General features: G+C 40.1%; 1 protein-coding gene across 1 annotated transcript in view; it reads right to left on the bottom strand.

Annotated features, from left to right (window-relative positions):
- sv2ca (synaptic vesicle glycoprotein 2Ca) overlaps positions 1 to 2,644 on the bottom strand; it is a 39,513-nt gene extending 36,869 nt beyond the window's left edge. Inside the window, exon 1 of the mRNA XM_023797022.2 lies at positions 2,457 to 2,644. The gene's annotated coding sequence lies outside the window, so the exon portion shown is untranslated. The remainder of the gene's footprint in view (positions 1 to 2,456) is intronic.
- Between the last annotated feature and the right edge of the window lie 17,098 nt (positions 2,645 to 19,742).

Below are 19,742 nucleotides of genomic sequence, written 5' to 3' on the forward strand. Positions count from 1 at the left end.
ATTATTTATACAGTATATGCCCAATACACCACTCACTGAAGGTGAAACCTCATGAGGCTCTGAATAAGAGGTCAGATTTACTACAATAGAGCTTAAGAGCCAGTTTCCCACTAATCAAGGAAGGCATTTAAGTTGAGTGCCTGATTTACCTCTGGGACATCAATCTAAATGTCTTACTATCCAATTAATGAACTCACTAGTGTGTTTTTTTATGTCTTGTACACAAAAATATAGAAGCTTAATGCTGCTTTCCATCCTATAAGGCGGTGCAGTGAATTATACAATGAGTACCAGATGCAGCGAATTATAAAATGAGTACCAGATGCAGCGAATTATAAAATGAGTACCAGTTTTCTTATTAATATATGCAGCGTATCACAGTGTGCTACAATACTACACATAAGAACACTTTGTGTTGAGAGAGAGGTGATGCAACAGCTTTGTACCTCCAGCACAGACATTGGGACAGAATCCATCTGGGACACCTGTGCTTTAGCGTGCCAGTAATTAAATAAGCAGGGGCTGAAAAAAAACTAAATTACAGCATGAGCACATCTAGCACGAGCAGCTTCCGGAATCAAGCGTACAAAGGGAGCAGGTCCGGTCTAAGCAGTGGACATATGTTCATTCAAATATGTCAGCTTTTACTGCAGCAGAAGAAGTGAACACAGGATATGCACCATTTTCACATTTTCTTTGTTTGCTTGAGTTTTTTTTTGTTGTTGTTGTTGTTGTTGTTTTGAGACATAAAAATATGACTGATTAAAAATTACAGATACCTTCTGGAAAGAACCAGCACAAATTATCTGTGACTAAAATATATTTGCAGTTTTGTGACACAATGCTTTGCAGCCACCAGATTAAATAAAATTGCTACACGTTTACTCACAAAATCGCAAATTTGCTTATTTACATTTTTAAATCCATTGGTGTTCTGTACTTTTATAGAAACAGGATTGTGCCTAAAATGTCATTTGCATCAAAGCTGACAATTCAGGACGCAGTAAAAGCAGTGAAAAATCAAGCCCCATCCAATGATCTTTACTTCAAAACCGGTACATGGCAAATTTTCTCTGGTCCATATTTATATACAGCATTTTTTGCCAAATCAAAGCTGAATAAATGCAGCAAAAATACACGAGGCAGTCATATGCAACACCAGGGGGAGCTGCTTCAAAAAGGGGGGAAAACTCAGCAAAGAAAGATGTGAAATGCACGCGCATGGTCCCCAACTTGGCACTATAGTCTGTTGCAAGGTCCCTGTACTATTATAATACAATTCAGCTGTAGGCTTATTTCGCAATACGGGTTACCTTGTCATAGAATGCAAAGCCCGAAGAGAAGTGAACGTTTAAATTGCAGCATTTACCTGTATATGTTTCTATAACATACACAGCGCGGCAGCAAATGTGTGACAAAAGCAAGCACCAATACCTTGGGTAGAAAGTAATTTCATTGTGTAATCAAGTATTATTTTGCGTAGATTGTCAGATCTGGGCAAGTACACAAACTTCACGAAAAATACCGATTAAAATTGAATAACCGAGACTATCGGCTTATGTAATTATATAAGGATGTGTTTTTTAGTAATCGCTGTATAATTCGCAGTTTTGTATTCTGCCACCGAATAAAGTTAGGGAAATCCCTCGTGGATCCTTGCAGAATACTTTAACAGGGGAGTACATGCTTTGACGCAGACGGGGCTTGGGTGTCTAGCACCCTGACATTATGATTCACCCAAGTCTGGCCACCGTATAGCTGTGTTACGGAGGCGTGAGTTTATACCCATATAGTCTTGTGCTCGGGTTTTTGGCACAATTCTGAGTGCTGTATTTGCCTTAGGCTCTTATCCTGTTTGGTATGTGATGCCACGACCGCGGCCCCTTACGATATATGCGGCACTGTTCGCGCTTCATTCAGCGCCGACAGTAAGATTTCACATAAAAATAAATAATAATTTAGGATCAGAAGTTGCATGAGATGCAGTTTTTGGTAGGAAACTGTCTCTTTTGGTACAATATTTGGAAAACAATTGCAGTAGATAAAGCTGAGTTCCAAATATGATCTGGTACCACTTCAAATAAAACTATTGGAATATGTCAGTCATAACTTTTATATAGATTTGAATCATCCCGCCGTAAGGTTTCTAGTTGTTTATTTAGTTCAAAAGAAATTTGATAGTATTTAGTTGTAAATGTATATAGCCTAATGATATCTCAATATCGCTGGATAATTAAGAAAGTGACTCTTGTTCATTGTAGAAGCTTTCCTTATATAAGTTAATTTCTGTTTCACTTTCATCTTAATTCGTCGATGGTCAGCGTTTTCTCTCCGATGATGAATCCAGTAATACAGTATTCAGAGGTAAAACAATGTTAAGGATCAACGTGTTAAGCACGAAATATCTGCAGAGAAATTGAATACTTCCATTTTATTTTAACAAAATAAGCACTTACCTATTAGTAGAACGACGCTGGGAAATTATAGGAATATGCTCTCATAGCAAGAATTAATATTTGTATCTATAGGTTTGTATCCTATAGGAAAATATTTGATGGTATCCCACTGGGGTGTAAAAAGAACTGATACAGTAACAGGAGATTTTTACGGTGCTGTTGTGGCTCTGCAGTACTTCAGGGAAAAATGCAATGAATACCAGCAAGCGAGAGAGAGAGAGAGAGAGAGGGCGAAAGTGAGAATTACGCTGTATGAAGCAGAGTGGGTATTCCCTTCTGATAGGGCTAATACTGGCGCGGACGCAATTCCTACAATAAATGAAAAATTTACCAAATGGTTCACATGCATGAAAGGATCATTTTTATTGGCGATTGATATGGATTTGATGTATCTGACACGTACAGATAGTATTTTATAACAGAGTACAGTGATATCATGCGCGCTCCAGTAGCTCCCCTAACGGGCTATTATTGTCGGGGATTGCAGTGGGATCCCGTGGTGCAGAAAAGAGCCGCAGAATCCTGTCTATACATCATTTATACGGAACTTGCTGGTTTCACACGGGCACTTAGTTACTGAAACCCGCAAAATTGATAGAACTAAGCTTCATTACCACAGGCATATACATTTATGTATATTTGCGTAGAATTTCCGTGAAAAAGATGAGCGTAATGGATGGATGGATGATGGAATACAGAATTATATCTGAATATTTGGTTAAAGAAACTGATACAATAAGGGGAAATATGTGAATATAATACTTAAATCTATCATTTATAATTAAAAATAAACTTTTAAAATGATGAAAAATTAGTATATTAATATGATCTATTATTATGATTGTTAGTTTGGTGCCGTATGCCGTGTTTTCGGCGTGAATCATAATCGTAATGCCATATGTAGGAATGTTGTCCGGATAGTTATTTTGATTGACGGTAACGTTTAGGTGCCGAGGAAATGGGGATGGAGACTATAGGCCACGCCCATTCCAGCAGTGAATTTTTTCAGAATTGCAAATCGCACACAGACAGGCAAGAATACAGTATATATCTTATGCCAATTTACTGTTACAAACATAAGTCTATTTTTAATTTACATTTTATATGTAAACTATAATGCTAGGAAAACAACGTAACATGAATCATTTTCTCCTGCGTTGTTCCTTGTATTTCCGTAGTAGGGCATATATAGTCTGACGTTGGCATGAATATTGTTCAGTTGTTATGTTATCATTAAACCTAAAGTATTTTTGCTTTACAATCACTACCTCATAATATAACTTTGGTGAGCGCTCTTTGATATTAATACGCTTTTCATGATGGTGTTACAGTAGTATAGGCTGTAGCATGACAGACCATGTTTTAGGTCTTGTTTCAATATGCTATTGTTAGAAATACAAATTTTATGTGCAAGTAAATATTTATCTTCGCATATTTGCCTTTAATTACTATTCAACTGATAGCATGCACATTATGGACCTGAACCCGCTACTCAGTGCCGACAAAAGCAAAGAACTCATTGTCCTTTTTAAAAGGCACTGTGAGGCAGGGCTGGTCCTGGGTGTTCTGGCACCCTAGGCGAGATTCTGCCCCCAAAGACAACAAAATAAATAAGCCCACACATAGCCCACCTATGCAACACAAGATTCTTCTCAAACTGCTTATTTATTCAAAACACCACCAAAATATAAAGAGAAAGTTATTAAATGCAATAAATACGACAAAAAAGTGCATAATCTTTTATATAATAAATATTTATTATAATAAATAAATAATTAATATAAATATATACATCAAAGCATTGAAGCACACAGATCTCAGCTTGGCAATGTACTGTAGTGTACAGTATACGGAAGTTTAAATGTAACATTGTGCCTGTGTTTTTCAAATAATAACCTGTGGACCGACCCAGCACTCCATGCCTCCCTGAGCGTTCTGTTGCGTGACGATGTATATTAAAAACAGAAGGATTGTGTTTACCTGGGGCTTGCAGTGAAGAATTTTAAGTTGGCACATCTGACTATTAGAATTGTTGAAAAGGTTGCATTATTTGGTAGTGCTTAAAATCTTTTTGTCTTTATCCTCCAAATACTGATCATCCATAACATTAAAACCGCTTGCCGAATATTGTGTAGGTTTCCCTCATGCCAGCCAAACAGCTCTGACCCATCGAGCCATGGACTCCACAAGACCCAGGTAAACAATGCATATGCACCTGGACGTCCACATGATGTAACAGAAAATGTGACTCATATAAGACCAGGCCACCTTCTTCCACTGCTCCATGGTATAGTTCTGACACTCATGTGCCCCTTGTGGACACTTTCGGCGGTGGACAGGGGTCAGCATGCACACTCTGACCAGTCGATATCTACACAGTCCCTACACATCAAGCTGGAATGCACTGTGTGTTCTAACACCTTTCTATCATAGCCAGCATTAACGTTTTCGGCAATTTGTGCTACAGTAGCTCTCCAGTGGGATCAGCCCACACAGGCTAGCCTTCGCTCCCTACGTGGATAAGTGAGCTTTGGGAGCCCATTACACTGTCTCTGATTCTTTTCATTTAAAATAATCCAACTGACTAGCTGCAATGACAAAATACCTCGAAATTGTTTTCTTTTTTCCCCTCTCTTCTTTTCAGCATTTTCTTCCCTGCATCCCCACTTTTTTGACCATTTCATTTTCTTGCCAATTCGGTGACGGAGGTGACTGATGTTTAATGAGGGTTTTAAAGTATAAATATCTGTAATGTTGCAGAATGTAACCACAGGCATTTCTTCTATTTTTTTTCTGGGTGGCACACTACTGCCCAGAACTGGCACTGAAGGCATCGAGGACCGATTTATTTACAGCAACTTCACCATCTCTGTCATTAGGGGAGGCCCCCTGCCAGGGAATTAGGGCCTCGCTTCACCAGGTTAGGACCCCCTCACCGCCAGCTTCGCTCAGTGTCCGGGGACATCATCCTGATGCAGATACAGCTGGGGCGAGCAGGCATCTCATATGAGATCTGGTTCACTGTCATCCAGGAAGTCTGCATCATGGGCACAGACCTCGTCATCAGTCAGCCTTAGTGAGCGGGACAAGGCCCAGCTGCAGAAGCTGCTGAAGCAGTTTGCAGACATCTTCGTGGCCCAGAATGAGGATTACACCCACACTGACCTCGTCAGTCATGACATCGACACGAGTGACGCTTGCCCCATCCACCCCCACCGACTAAGACTCGCAAAGCGATCCGGGTGCCACCCCTGCAGTCCTAGTCCAGAAGAAGTACTCCTCCTGACAGTTTTACATGGACTACTGCAGGCTCAACACACTCAACAAGGTTGATTCCTCTCCCCTGCCACACATTGACGAGGCCTTGGACACCTTAGCTAGCACACGGTGGTTCAGTTTGCTGGATCTCCTCAGCGGCTACTGGCCAGTCTGTAGGCCCGGGAGACGATGGCCTTTACCTGGGAGCAGGGCCTTTGTCAGTTTCCGGTTCTCCCTTTTGGGCTCTGCAACGCCCCTCCTGACCTTCGAGAGGTTGATGGAGCAGGATCCCGATCTACTTGTCCACGTCCACATAATGCAGCAGCCAACCTGTGGCTGGTGTTTAGAGCCATCCGGTGGACGAATCTCCGGCTGAACCTGGTGAGGTGCAGCTTCCTACAGAAGGTGGTCAGGTTCATGGGTCATGCGGTCAGCGAGAGGAGCTGGGGGCCTGGCCAGTCCCATGACGGCCACAGAGCTGTGGAGCATCCTGCGCCTGGCCTCCTACTGCAGGAGGTTCGTCCGGGCCTTTGCTGGCATTGCAGCCCTTCTGCACCAGCTGGCCTGGAAGGATACCACCTTCCAGTGGGGCCACGACCAGGTAGCTGCCTTTGACCCGCTAAGGGCTGCGCCCTGTCCTGTTGTGCCTTGACTCCACCCTGCTCTACATCATAGACATGGACTCCCATAACTGCAGCACTGGGGCAGTCCTGTCTCTACAGTGACCTAATAGAGAGATGGCCATCACCTACTTCAGCCGCTGTCTTAGATCCAGGATGCAGCCAGAGCTTCTGCCGGTGGTGGCCCGTCTGTTGTGCTGGCTCTGCGGGGACAGGAAGCTAGAGTGATTGGAGCTGAGGTCACTCAGCCCCACTGAGAGGGCATACTACTCTCATTGGGACAGCCTTGCCCTCTGTGATGGCTCGCTGTATCAGTGCTGGCAGAACCCTGTGCCGGGGCAGATCATGTGGCAGCTCAGGGGGGCGGGGCTTGACTACATACAAGGGCTGCCGCTTTTGCTTAATTGTGAATCCTTAAGAAGTCCTTGTAAAAACTGCCTTTATTCTCCCCGTTATAATGCCTGGGTCTGTGAGACGTCACACAAGACCGAAGCAGAATTTTATGAGCTGTGCTCCATGTTTTGTGCTAAATACCCAGATGATCTTGCGTGCACAGAAAAAGGAACATGTAAGCAATAAACTGTATAAAAATGTTTATTTGCAGGCAATTTTAATTTATAACTTATTCATTATGCTACAAGAGTGGGGGCAACGTGGGTATTTTGGGAAAATGTACACTCATTTTTTTATTTTTAACACATGCATCAAACTTGTCAAGAATTTAACTGCTAAAAAGCATGAATAGAATAGAATGGAATAGAATAGATCTTTATTGTCACTGTTTTTAAAAAATGGTGAAACACTGCTCTAGGATTGTCAGCATAGAAAATGACAACAAATGCAGACATAAATATGAACAAACATAAATAACATAACACAGTGAAGTAGTATGTACCAAAGTAGAGGTAAGCAGCATGCAGTGATTACAGTGCGTCGCCGCAGCCGTCACATGACCAACCACCTCAGGGGTGAGAACCTGAGTGCAGCCGTGTGGCGGGTGATACCTCAGCACCACACTAGTACAAAGTATTGGTGCAAAATGATAATACTGTTAATAATCTGTTAGTTTTGGGTTAGGGTTAGGGTTAGGGTTAGTCTAACCCTAATCCTAACCCTAACCCTAAATCCACTTTCTCTTCACTGTGAGTCAAATGAAGCACTTCCCTGGCTTGTGAGAGGAGGCTGACACAATACCACACACAAACACACACGCAGACCTGTACACATACTTTGTGGGGATCGTCCGACAATGACAAACTTAACCCCTGCCCACCCCTAACCTTAACCATAAGTAACCAAACAAAACCCAAGACATTTGACATTTTTAGTTTTTTTATTGCAGTCACAGATTTTTATAAAATTCCCATTTGAATTTCCATTTGTGGCGACCGAAAAAATTGTCCCCACGATTTCAAAATAGCAAGTTTTTATCACATTGTGGTGGACATTTGGTCCCCACAATATAATGTACATCTGATCCAAACACACACACGCACAATATTTGAGGTTGGAAATCAAAAGAAATGTGTGGAAAGTGAATCGCATGTCGTTGGTGATATGCTTGGTCCTTTAATAAATTTCAGTTAGAGTCATTTTTGACTTTCCTTGGATGAGGTATCTACGCTGGCCTCTCGGCAAGTATAATCGCTTCAGTGTAAAAGATGCATTGTCATGCTGGGTCCACAACTTTATAATAGCAGAGTAATATATGGGTTTGTAGCTGCCATCTTTATGTCCTCATCCCGCAGTTACCAATGCTGGGGACCTTCTTCAGTGTTATTAACCTCCAAACTGCAGCATACAGTGACTGAGCATACACTTAACAGACAGCCCTGCTGGATGGGGGATCACCTCAACGCAGCAAGCCATCTGCAAGCCAGGAGACCTTTATGTTTGTGTTGCTTATAGATATTTCATCATTAATTATTATATCCACCTGTATGGCCTTATTTACTGTGGTACCCACTGCAACTCTGGTTACCACCAACTGGAGCATCATGCAGTGATCTTAGCACCTCATTCAAGGCAATAATCGATGTTTTAATGGAAGCCTGTACCTCTCAGAGATAGTTATTATATTTCATGTGCATATATTTAGGGGTGGGACCAAGAGGACAGGCACTGCAGAGAGAGCAGAAAGAAACAAATTTGTTACACGTTGGGGACAGAAAAACAAATGTAACCTTAAACAAAGTCAGCCCCTAATACCCCATTGTATAATACTGGCACTAAAATTTCCATGACTTGCAGGACCATTTTTGGCACATTTGCATTTGCATGAAAAACGTTTCTGTAGAAACCTCTATTGTTTCTCTTGCAAGCCTTCAGTCTGCAAATGATGTCTGATTACAAAATACCTGGAAAGATACCCTTTCATTGGCAATGTGCAATGTAAGCTGTGTCTTTTAGAGCATCAGAGCTGCTTTCTTGCCTTTTTATTTTTTTGGCGATATTTAGAGATAAAACTGACTTTCACATTTGATGGATCGGTCTTTCAGCCTAAGCAAAAGTTGCCATCATTCACATCTTGAGCAAGCAGTATTTTTTTCCTCATACATATTAAGTATTTAGTGCTCTGAGAGAAAATAACTACAAAATATAAGGAAAATGATATTGTTAAACATCACCATACTTCCTCCTGGGTGTCTGTGATATACACAAAAATAATAATAATCATTTTTTTTTTTTAAATCGAAAGAAAATTAACATTAATTTGTATTTTATCATTCCTCTGAAGAAAGCCTCAGTTGTGGCAATGGTGTGTAATCAGGGGACACAGCTGACTAATAACATACGATGAATGCAACCCAGAAATGGCCTCAGCTGTAGACTGAAGCCGTTCAGGCTCCCAGGAGTCACCTGCATTAGACTGTGTCTGCATGGAATGTCTTAACCATCTGTGCAGTATGTGACACATGGCTGCAGGGGTGTCAGAATCGGAGTCAGCAGCGAACAGGGGCGCATGACAGTGTGGCGGCGGAGCCCCAGTTACCCACAGCTAGTGGTTAATAAAGCCTGCCAGCTGTGGCCCAGTTCCAGCCCGTCACAGTTTCCAGGAAAGCAGGAGAGCAGCGGCGATGGGTGCGTCTTCTTATATGAAGGAGCCAGCAGCAGCTTGAAGTCAATTCAAAGGAGGTACAGAGATTTAAGTAAGTAAGTAAGTCAAACTTTATTTATAAAGTATTTTTCACAGACAAAAGATACAAAGCATTGCACAAGTCCAAAGCAGTCTCCCTTACAGTACATATACACATAAAGAATAAAAAACAGTCAGAAAAGATCAGGAGGGAAAAATGTCAGTGGCCCCCCACCTGTTAAACTATTCCTGTTTCGGGGGTCGTCTCATTGTTGCCCCTCTAGTGCACCTGTTGTTAATTTCATTAACATTAAAGCAGCTGAAACTGATAAACAACCCCCTCTGCTACTTAACTAACCAGATCAGTTTAATTGACTTGATGCTATACTCTGATTAAAAAGTGTTCCTTTAATTTTTTTGAGCAGTGTATGTGTCTATATGTACAGTGGTGCCTGCGTTTCACGAACGCTGTGGCCTACGAACAATTTACTTCGCAACCAAAAATTTTGTGAAAAAAGTGCATTGGTTCGCATACAAAATTTGGTCAAGAAACAGATTCCTCGACCAGATTACCTTTTTTTTTATACTGGTGTAGCACCAACGGGGCACATGTCCCAGCATGCCCTGCTTGCAATTGTAAATAGAAGGACCACAACAGACACAGAACGAGCACCGAGCCCAAATACACAGATGGGAAACACAAGGTTATCAGATGTCAAAATGCAAGATGCACATATGGTGGAAGATTTACACACGCTAAATACATGTGAGGATCGGACCGGGTACACACAAGACACAGGCAAACACACAAGCAACAATAGGGAAATGCAACCATTAACTAATAATAACAACAATACAAGGACTGTTAATAAAGAGTGTGATTTCCCTGGCAAGCAAGTCTACATGTCTCTCTCTGCTCCCACAATGCCTTGGTCCGCCCGTCACCATACTATACTGTATTGTGTTTAAGTTCTTACTATAAAAACCAGAAAATTAATTTACAAAAATTATTATTTGGTAGGCTTGTGAACTAATTAATTGCATTTCAATGCTTTTGTATGGGAAAGATTGCCTTGGTACAAATTGGGTCGTGACCACATTCCTGGAACAGATTGTGTTTGTGAAGTGCAGGCACCACTGTGTGTGTGTGTGTATATATATATATCCAAACTTTTGCTTCAGGCCCTTTTAATGTTTTTGGTATTCTGTACCTGTGACGGATGGAAATAAATTTTTTATCTTGCTTAAAATACTAAAGAAATGTGTCAACTTTAACTTTATGCCTTTTGGTTATAGTTCATCTTCTGTTGACTTAAGTACTCACAGTAACAGACGTTTTAAGCAAGGGTGCCCTTTCTCCTGAGATCTGACCACTCGAGTGGTTTCATAATTTTTAAAGAGATCTGTTAAATACTTTGGGGGTTGACTGTTCACAGCCCTGTAGGTAATCGCAAGGATCTTAAACCTTATTCCAAAATTACCAGTAAGCCAGTGCAAATATGACAGTACAGGTATTTTGTGCAGCATTTTACTAGAACATGTTAGAAGCCTGGCTGCCACATATTGAACTGCTTGGAGACGGGAGACAGTAGTTACATAAGAACATAAGAAATTTACAAACGAGAGGAGGCCATTCGGCCCATAAAGCTCATTTGGGGAGAACTTAACGAATAGCTCAGAGTTGTTAAAATCTTATCTAGCTCTGATTTAAAGGACCCCAGGGTTTTAGCTTGCGTTACACTAGTAGGAAAACTATTCCATACTCTAACTACATGCTGTGTAAAGAAGTGCTTCCTCAAATTCGTTTTAAAATGTTCCCCCTTTTATTTAGTCCCAAAAATAAAGCATTACAGTAGTCCAAACAAGATGAGATGAAAGCATAAATAAGCAGTTCAAGCTGAGCTCTAGATACTACTGGGTGGAGCTTAGAGATTTGTCTTAAATGAAAGAAAGCTAGACAGTATAAGTGATTTAATATGAGCATCAAAAGACAAAAACTGATCTAAAACCACTCCAAGGTTACATACACTAGGCTGAGCATTCGACGAAGTACAATCACCCGACTGGTAGCCTCCCGAACAATGTGGTGTGATACAATCATAATCTCAGTCTTCTGATGATTCATGAACAAGTAATTATTAGAGATCCAATTTTTAATCTGCATAAAACAATCATAATAGAGAGCTTATCAAGCTGGCGGGGTTGAAAAGAAATATATAGCTGAATATCATCTGCATATATATGATAAGATATGCATTTAAAAGACCTAATAATGTCAAGCAAAGGAAGAATGTATAAAGAAAAAAGGAGGGGGCCAAGAATAGATCCTTGAGGTACTCTGCTATTCAGTGTTGCTGTATCAGAAAAAACTTCCCTCACATAGGCAGAAAAAGACCTGTTTGATAAATAAGACGAAAACCAATTAATGCAGAACCAGAGATCCCAACCAAATTCTGTAACCTATTACTTTAAGTTTTGTGATCAACTGTATCAAACACGGCAGCAAGGTTAAGGAGTACCAACACTGAACAGTGACCATTATCTGCAGCCCTTAAAATATCATCAAAAACATCAAGAAGAGGTGTTCCAGTAAAATGCTTTTTAACTGACTGAATCAAGAAACTCACATTTCTACAGTCCCACCCCAGCCCTTTCATGAAGGTATGCGGCTGACTGGCATAGTGGCGCAAGATGTGTGAACATCCAGGAACGGTCCAGCACTACCATACACACACTGTGTGGCATCCGTATCTACAGTAAGTGTGAACCAGTCCTTACCTTGCCAGGGAGAGTGAGACCAGCACCCATGCAGAGAAACTGCATTTTGGCCAGTTGTGCGTGCAATATTTTTCTTTTAGTCAGTTTCCATAACTGATGAGCATAGTTGAGAATAGGGACCTGAGGGAGGCCCTCCGGACTACATCGTTCAACATAACCAGTCAGTTCATGTTGTTGTTGTTGTTGAGTTTTTTTTACCCTTCATTGAGGGTCTTTCTTATATTGTAGTTTGTCTGGCCTAGGCCAACCGACCTGATCCTGAGGGAGGCCCTCCGGACTACATAGCTATGTTGATCATCAAGGCACACAACCCCTTCTATCACATCAAGGTTAAGATCCTTGGAGGGGTTATTCACAAAATTGTCTTAGCAAAACATTTTCATATTGTCATACCTTTTATCTAGTTTATATCCAGAGTCTTGGTGTAAATGATGTAATTGAAGTGCATTCTTCTGCTTCTGATTTCACTTAAAATACTGTCTGTTATTACTGCAGGGATTTCAAGTTTGGTCAGCTGGTTGGCATGAGATTTTCAATTTGAGAGAGGTCTGCACACATATGTACATGTATGTAACAGTTTTAGGATCTCGCAAAAAGTTTGTAGGATTTGCAAACTGTACCAACACATTTGATGTAGCTAGGTTTTTAATGGAATAACATAAATTCACCATAACATTTCTTGCACGAGCATGAGAGTCTGAAAGCATGAGTTGGCGACCCTGTTACTGATATGCCATATTTTTACCAACACCCTATTTTTATTATTTCTTTTTTGTTTGTTTTTTTACAGACAGTTGATTTTCTTTATGGATGGTGAGTATAATTCAGACTGTCCTTTAATTTACAAATGTTTGGCAATCCTGTTCCAGAGATACAATGATAGGGATGAGTTAAGACTTCTTTGGATGCTCAAGACTGGTGGACCCATTATTTTGTCTGACACCAACAATTATAATGTGCTCAAAACTACTTAGATCATACAGGTTCTAAAGCAAAATGGTAACTGAAGTCACAGTTGTTTGTAGGATATTGGAATGAATGAGCAGTTATAGCTAATTAAGTGGCCTTTAAGTGCATGTACAGTGAGAGCTTATTTTAGAAAGGCCAGACAAATTTTTTGTCATGCTTCTAAAACAATTTACTCCTGTCAATCATCCCTGCTGTAAGATTATTTGGTGGGAAAGGAAGCACTGGAAACAAGGGTGCAGAAGAATACCCCTTGAGAGTCAAGGTTTTTTATTCCCATACCATACTGGTGCTCCTTACTTCAGAACACAAGGTAACCATGGTTACTTTGGCCCGCGTGCTGCTGTTTGCCCCCTGCTGGTGTGTAGTGGGTTCCCAGTGAGCTATCCCATCACAGCAGTGTTCTTCCTTGGCAAGGTGGAAGATGAATCTGCAGCATTTTATTTCTAAAAATATTACAGATTTGTTGTATTCTAGTTTACATTATAAATATATTATATTATATTTAGGGCTGGGAAATTTGTTGAGCTAAGACATATCGTTAATTTTAAAGTTATAACACATCAATGCATGTAGTATTTTGGTACCCAAATGGGACAATGGTATAAACAAAGATATATTATACTATTCCTACCTCATTGGTTTCTTTTGTTTAAGAATTTGCCAGACAGGTGCACATATGATTTAAAAAATATCGTAATTTGCAGTATTTCTTTTGTTTTATTAAAGGCTTATGATCTTAAGATCTTTCATGTTATTACATGTACTTCCAGTGGTTTTTAGAGTCATTTGCAAAATATATTTTAGATCGATCATCTGGTCAGAATTAAATAGTATGTCAAGCCGCCTGGTTGAGTACCTGCGATTATATGGACATGTGGTATATGCCATTAATCACCAAGGTGTGCAATTAAAAAAATGTTTATCATCCCAACTTGTAATTCAGTGCCCCCTCTTGTCTTATTGTCATTTGTGCATCTGGTCTAGAAATTCAGCTTGTTCGTGGCTGTAGGTAGTATCTTTATTGGAAATGAATAATCTGTACATCAGAAGTAAAAGTTAAACCATTGTATAAACATGGGTCATTCTTACGAAGTTAATGATGTTTCGAAAAACAATGTCACTGTCAGACCAGGTGGACAGAGAAGAGGTGGACCCCGAAATGCGGGAGAACGGAGCTTTAATAGAAGAACCAGGTACACCAAATGCCAAAGGGAGATTCCAAGAGAGTGGTCGGGTCGGTTGCCAGGGGTCAGATGCCGTGGAAGTCAGTCCTATGAGTAGTGACAAGTCGGGGCGACAACGAAACGGGAGGAACGATGAGGACAGGTCCGGAGAGCAGGGCGAGGCAGGCAGGTGAGGCAGGCCGGGCAGGCGAGACAGGCAGGGCAGGCAAGACAGGCAGGCAGGCGAGACAGGCTGGGCAGGCGAGGCAGGCAGGCAGGCGAGGCAGGCAGGGCAGGCGAGACAGGCAGGGCAGGCGAGACAGGCAGGGCAGGCGAGGTAGGCAGGGCAGGTGAGACAGGCAGGGCAGGTGAGGTAGGTAGGACAAACGGGGAAGGCATAGGACAGAGAAATGCTCAGTAAGGCTCATTCTCATGACAACAATACTTCGCAATTTGCGTTACGTTGTTTCCGCTTTAAGTAGTGGAGCGATTAGTGGCAAATTGGCTACAGCTGCCCTGTCCTGCCCCTCTGGGCGTGATAGTCACAATGAAATACAGTACTTGTTTTTTTTTGTGTAGAGCCATTGACATTACCTAAATTTTTTAGATATATTAAAATAATGTCATTTGTTGGTCTGATTTGATGATTTTTAAAACTTTTTTCCTGATGTGACCCACTTTAAACAATAAATTTAGATAAGATCAATAGTTTTGATCACTTTTTGGTTAGTTTTGCCATTTTTGCTTCTGTTTAATAAATAAATAAATGGTAATATAATAGGTGTGGTTAATCACGATTAATCACTGAATACTGCAATGAATTCATTTTTTTTTTTAAATAAATTCAAAGCCCATATTACATTATATTATATTATAATATATTATATTATATTATATTATATTATTCTGTATTCTTCATACTTTGTAACAGCCACCAGAAAAATAAAGCACTTTTTACATGGACCAAGTTTAGAGATTCATTTTCACAGCAAAGAATCTGGGGAGAAAATTCAGCATGGATACAGTCACTGTGAATCCCCCAATAATCAAAACCAGCCACGACAACCACCTAGACCCCCTTATATGGGTGGAGGCACTGAGAAAACATGCAAACACACACATATAAGCAGTATGTTTGGCTTGTGAAAAACAGCAGATGTGTTGTGTGGCTTAGTATGGATTAACAGAAAGGATTAATAACAATGTGTAATACTCGATGTCATGTAGGTATTGCATGAGACCATAGTGGCACATACATTTACCGGTAATCAAGAAGCCTTCTTTACGGATCTGCTGCTGGAGCAGGTATACGCAGTAGACACAAGCAAGAAAGCTGGGTAGTAAAAATTAATTTATTCATGAAATGTCACTTTGTACACGTTTAAACAGCTGGGTTTTACTTAAGCTATTCACACATTTGTTATAAATCTAGTCCCAAAGGCAGCAGCAGCTGTGGCCAAATGGAACAAAATTAACCACAAGCAGGGGTAAGTTTGAGATACTTTTCTCAACATAGACTATTGTGTTGTTGATTAAGATCTGCTTTTCTCCCCTCTGTCAGTGAAACCCTCCAGACTGCTGTGGTCATGCAGCATTCAATAAAATTAGCACAGTCTCCTCCATATACATTTTACTTACACCCCCAACTCAAAGACTATAAGGGGGTCATTCTGCTAGTATTCCACATTTCACACTGGCAAATTTTTCAACTGTTGTTCTAGGTCAGGGTACCCATGTTCTTATGTTTTATTTTTATTTTTTTTCACCAATGCCTTCATGTAAATACTTAAAAAGCTTTTGTGAGATCTATGCCTTTCATCTTTCCATTATATTTTCAGTATTTAATGTGCACACTCATATAATCTCCCATCTATTTAATTCAGACAAAATTTATGCCATGTAGTATCATTAAAGGTAAGATTATACTGTCCATAGAAGCATGGATGAACAGGAAGATCTATTTTCAACTGACCTCCAGTGGTGAGGCAGTGTTAGTAGGATGATAATGAAGTACCAGCCATAGTTGGCTTTTTGTCTTTCTGTCCATAAGTCTATCATTACGTTTCCCTTTTTTCACAGCAATAATTTTCCTGAAAGACCATTCACTAAACACCCTGCCCGATCAAAAAAAAAAAAAAGTCTTTGCTGACATGTGGCAGATTCTATTTAATTGGGAGAATTTTTTAAATTGCTTCGCCATACCCTTCGAGGGCATTTGTGGGGATACTTGGATTTTCCATGGTTAGTGTGACATTCGCTTTATATAGTCATATTCTACTGTCTCTTTCTTTTTCTTTTTTGTTCTCCCCATTGCCTCTCCACATTTGCAGAAATGTACCTGTTAGTCAAGGTTTGTGTGCAGGAACCTACAGCCGACAGGTTTTTTCGTGTGGGTGTGCTGAAGATAACGGTGCATATTCATACCCCTACGACTGACTGATCCTGAGTTGGCAGGATATGCACATTGACATGATGAATTCAAACTAATACGAGGATAAACAAGGCAGGGAGAGGACTGTGTGGGCGTTGTTGTTTGGGAACAAAAAATTCAGAATTCTGCTCTCATGTATTTCTCTTGCGAGCAAATCACTTTCCCTGAAAAGTTTAAAAATCTCTGGCAGTAATTGGTGCACTTCTGTGGTCACGCAGGTTGAGTTTGATGGATGGGTACGTTGAACAAACAAAGCTAGAGGAGGCTACTCATAAGCATCTTCTCCTCATTGGAAACACCGTGAAATGGTGTCTGACAGCTGAAGAGAAAAGCTTTGCACTGATAAGAGCCTGACAAGAATAATTGGTTAATACATTTAGAAGCCAACATGAAACGAAAATAAGGTCAAGCAGTTGGAAGAAGAATGGAAATGGAAATGGAAGCATTTCTGTGTTATACAATTATAGTTATACAATTAAACTAGGGACTGCATAGTGGTTGGCAATACACCAGTACATGCAATCACACCAGGACCAACACTGCAATAATCAACTTCTAAAATCATGAGCACACCAGCAAGAAAATAAAATAGTAGCAGATGAGTAAGACTAGCCAAACATGGCAGGTGACCAGATGAGCAGTTTGAGTGTGATTTAAGTATCATATCTGAACATATTCCTCCATGAACTTGAAAGTATAAACTTCAGATTTAACTTAGAAATGTGTACAAATATTATACAGTGTTGATTTTTGCACAGTTGACAAGAATCAAAGATGATTTCACGGAGTAAGAAGGCCTATCTGAAGCCCCAGCTGACTGATTTTGAGGGCCGAGAAGCCTATCACTGGCAGAAGCAAATTATTCTGAGCTATTGTGATGCAACATTCTGTTATGCTCCAATGAATTTAAGTGGCATTTGAATGGGAAAAACCTAATTATGTGATGCAAATTGGAATATGTCTCCACAAAGACCACTTGCCTGAGGATTGTTGGGCTTGTCCAGAGTTTTGTAGTTGCTTATGGACTATAATAATTAAGATTAAAGAATGGAAACTGATGTCTTCTACGTCTTCAGAAGTGAAGGTGTGGTGCAAAAAGCCAGACCAAGGAACCCTATGTAAATATAAAGTGTACTGCATAATACGTTGGTGAGAAATGCAGTTTGGATTTCACAAGCTGCTTGTCCTACTTTTAATCAACTGAATGTTTTGAAGACCTCCCATTTGAAGGCATCACAAGTTTTACAAGACATTCATGAATGTTTGTTTTTTTTTTTCACTGCACCTAAGGGGAGGCTTAGGGAAAAGACACCCTACATTTACTATAGTCCTATTTTTATTTCATCAGTCTGATATTTAATGTTATATTTGAAACAATGGAATTGTTACAAGAAATTTGTTTATTTTACAACTTCTGATAAGCAGAAAATCCACATGCAGTTTTTGATGTAAAAGTGATGCAATATTAAAAGTGACACAAATTAACATTGCGTTGTGAACTCTGTAAAAGTTCCATCCATGCTTCATTAGAACATGTTAAAATGGTCTGGGATGAGTTTCCCGAAGCCTTCTCAACACTGCATTGCTCATAAATGTTATCCTTTAACATACAACTTACGAACGATGTAGTTAAGAAGGCTTTGGGAAACTCATCCCAGACCATTTTAACATGTTCTAATGAAGCATGGATGGAAGCTCATTCAATGTCTTCCAGCTACTCCCAGGGTGACAGAGAGACTCGTGATGATGAGTTTTGGTTCTCAGTTACAGGCAGCACAGGGAACAAGATTAGGGTATGTGCTGTGATATGTTGATAGAACTTTAGCTAAACTACATTTGACCTAGATTCAAAAATAGTGGTCAGGGAGATTATTAAACTTAGTAACTTGTTGTTGCCCTTAACTCATATCAGTACATGTTTAACCTCCAGAGTAATTCTATAAAGTTAAACGATATAATGAGATATTGAAATATTAAATATGAGACAGTGAGATATTAATATGCAGTGCTTAATTTAAAAACTAAATACCTAAATAAAGTTTTTTTGTTACTGTCACTTTACAATCATTACAACTTGAGTATAAGGAGAGTTAAAAAATATACAGATATAGGAAATACATGTAGAAATTAGATCCGTTAAACCCCATCAATAGACTGACCCTCTAAATGTCATGGTCGGTACCCGTCTGGCTCTGTCTCATTTGTTTTGTCCCCATTTGGCCAGCAGGTGTCGCTGCGCATCCTGTTCCCTCTGTCTTGTAGCCGTAGCTACCTAGTGTGCTTCCCTGCTCCCTGGGCCGCCAGAAACCTCTATGGGTTGATTGAGCAGTTCAGAAGCTGACACCCCTTCAGTCATGTGTTCCAGGGTGGCCTGAGGCCTGCCTCATCTAGTGTTTAATTTATTGGATTTTATTTTATCCTTAGCTTTTGGTATTGTTTACCTTTGTCTTTGCTTTCTGTCCCTGTTATTAGTCTACCCTGCCTGTGCCTTGTTGAATTATGTTCTGCTTATGTTCCTAGCCTCTCCTAGTTTAGTTAGCCCTAAGTGTTTACTAATATTTCCTAGTTTCTTGTACTTAATAATTGTAACTTATTTCACTTGTTGCTTGTTGTCCTGTGACTGTCCTAATAGGTTGATTTGCTTATGGTCCACACCTGCCCCTCGTTGTTTGCATGGATTTACGTGCCTGCCCTCATCCAATTCTTTAGTTAGTCATTATGTTTAAGTTGTTTTAGTTATTTAGTCTTTACTTAATTCTTATTTCTCTCATTAAAGTTCTTGACCACTCGTAGTTCCTTTATTTTGTGGTTTATCCATTTTCTACCTGTGTCATGCCACACCGTAACACTTAATAGTAAAATTTTCTATTTACAGTAAGGTTAGAACAAATATCCTATATATAGTTTGATAATCCATCCGGACTGGAGTGGTGGCTCTGAGGTTAGGGATCTATTGGAAGGTAGCTAGTTTGAGTCCTATGAATGCCAGGG

Source organism: Paramormyrops kingsleyae, chromosome 2 (genome assembly GCF_048594095.1).
Source record: "Paramormyrops kingsleyae isolate MSU_618 chromosome 2, PKINGS_0.4, whole genome shotgun sequence".
Lineage (NCBI taxonomy): Eukaryota > Metazoa > Chordata > Actinopteri > Osteoglossiformes > Mormyridae > Paramormyrops > Paramormyrops kingsleyae.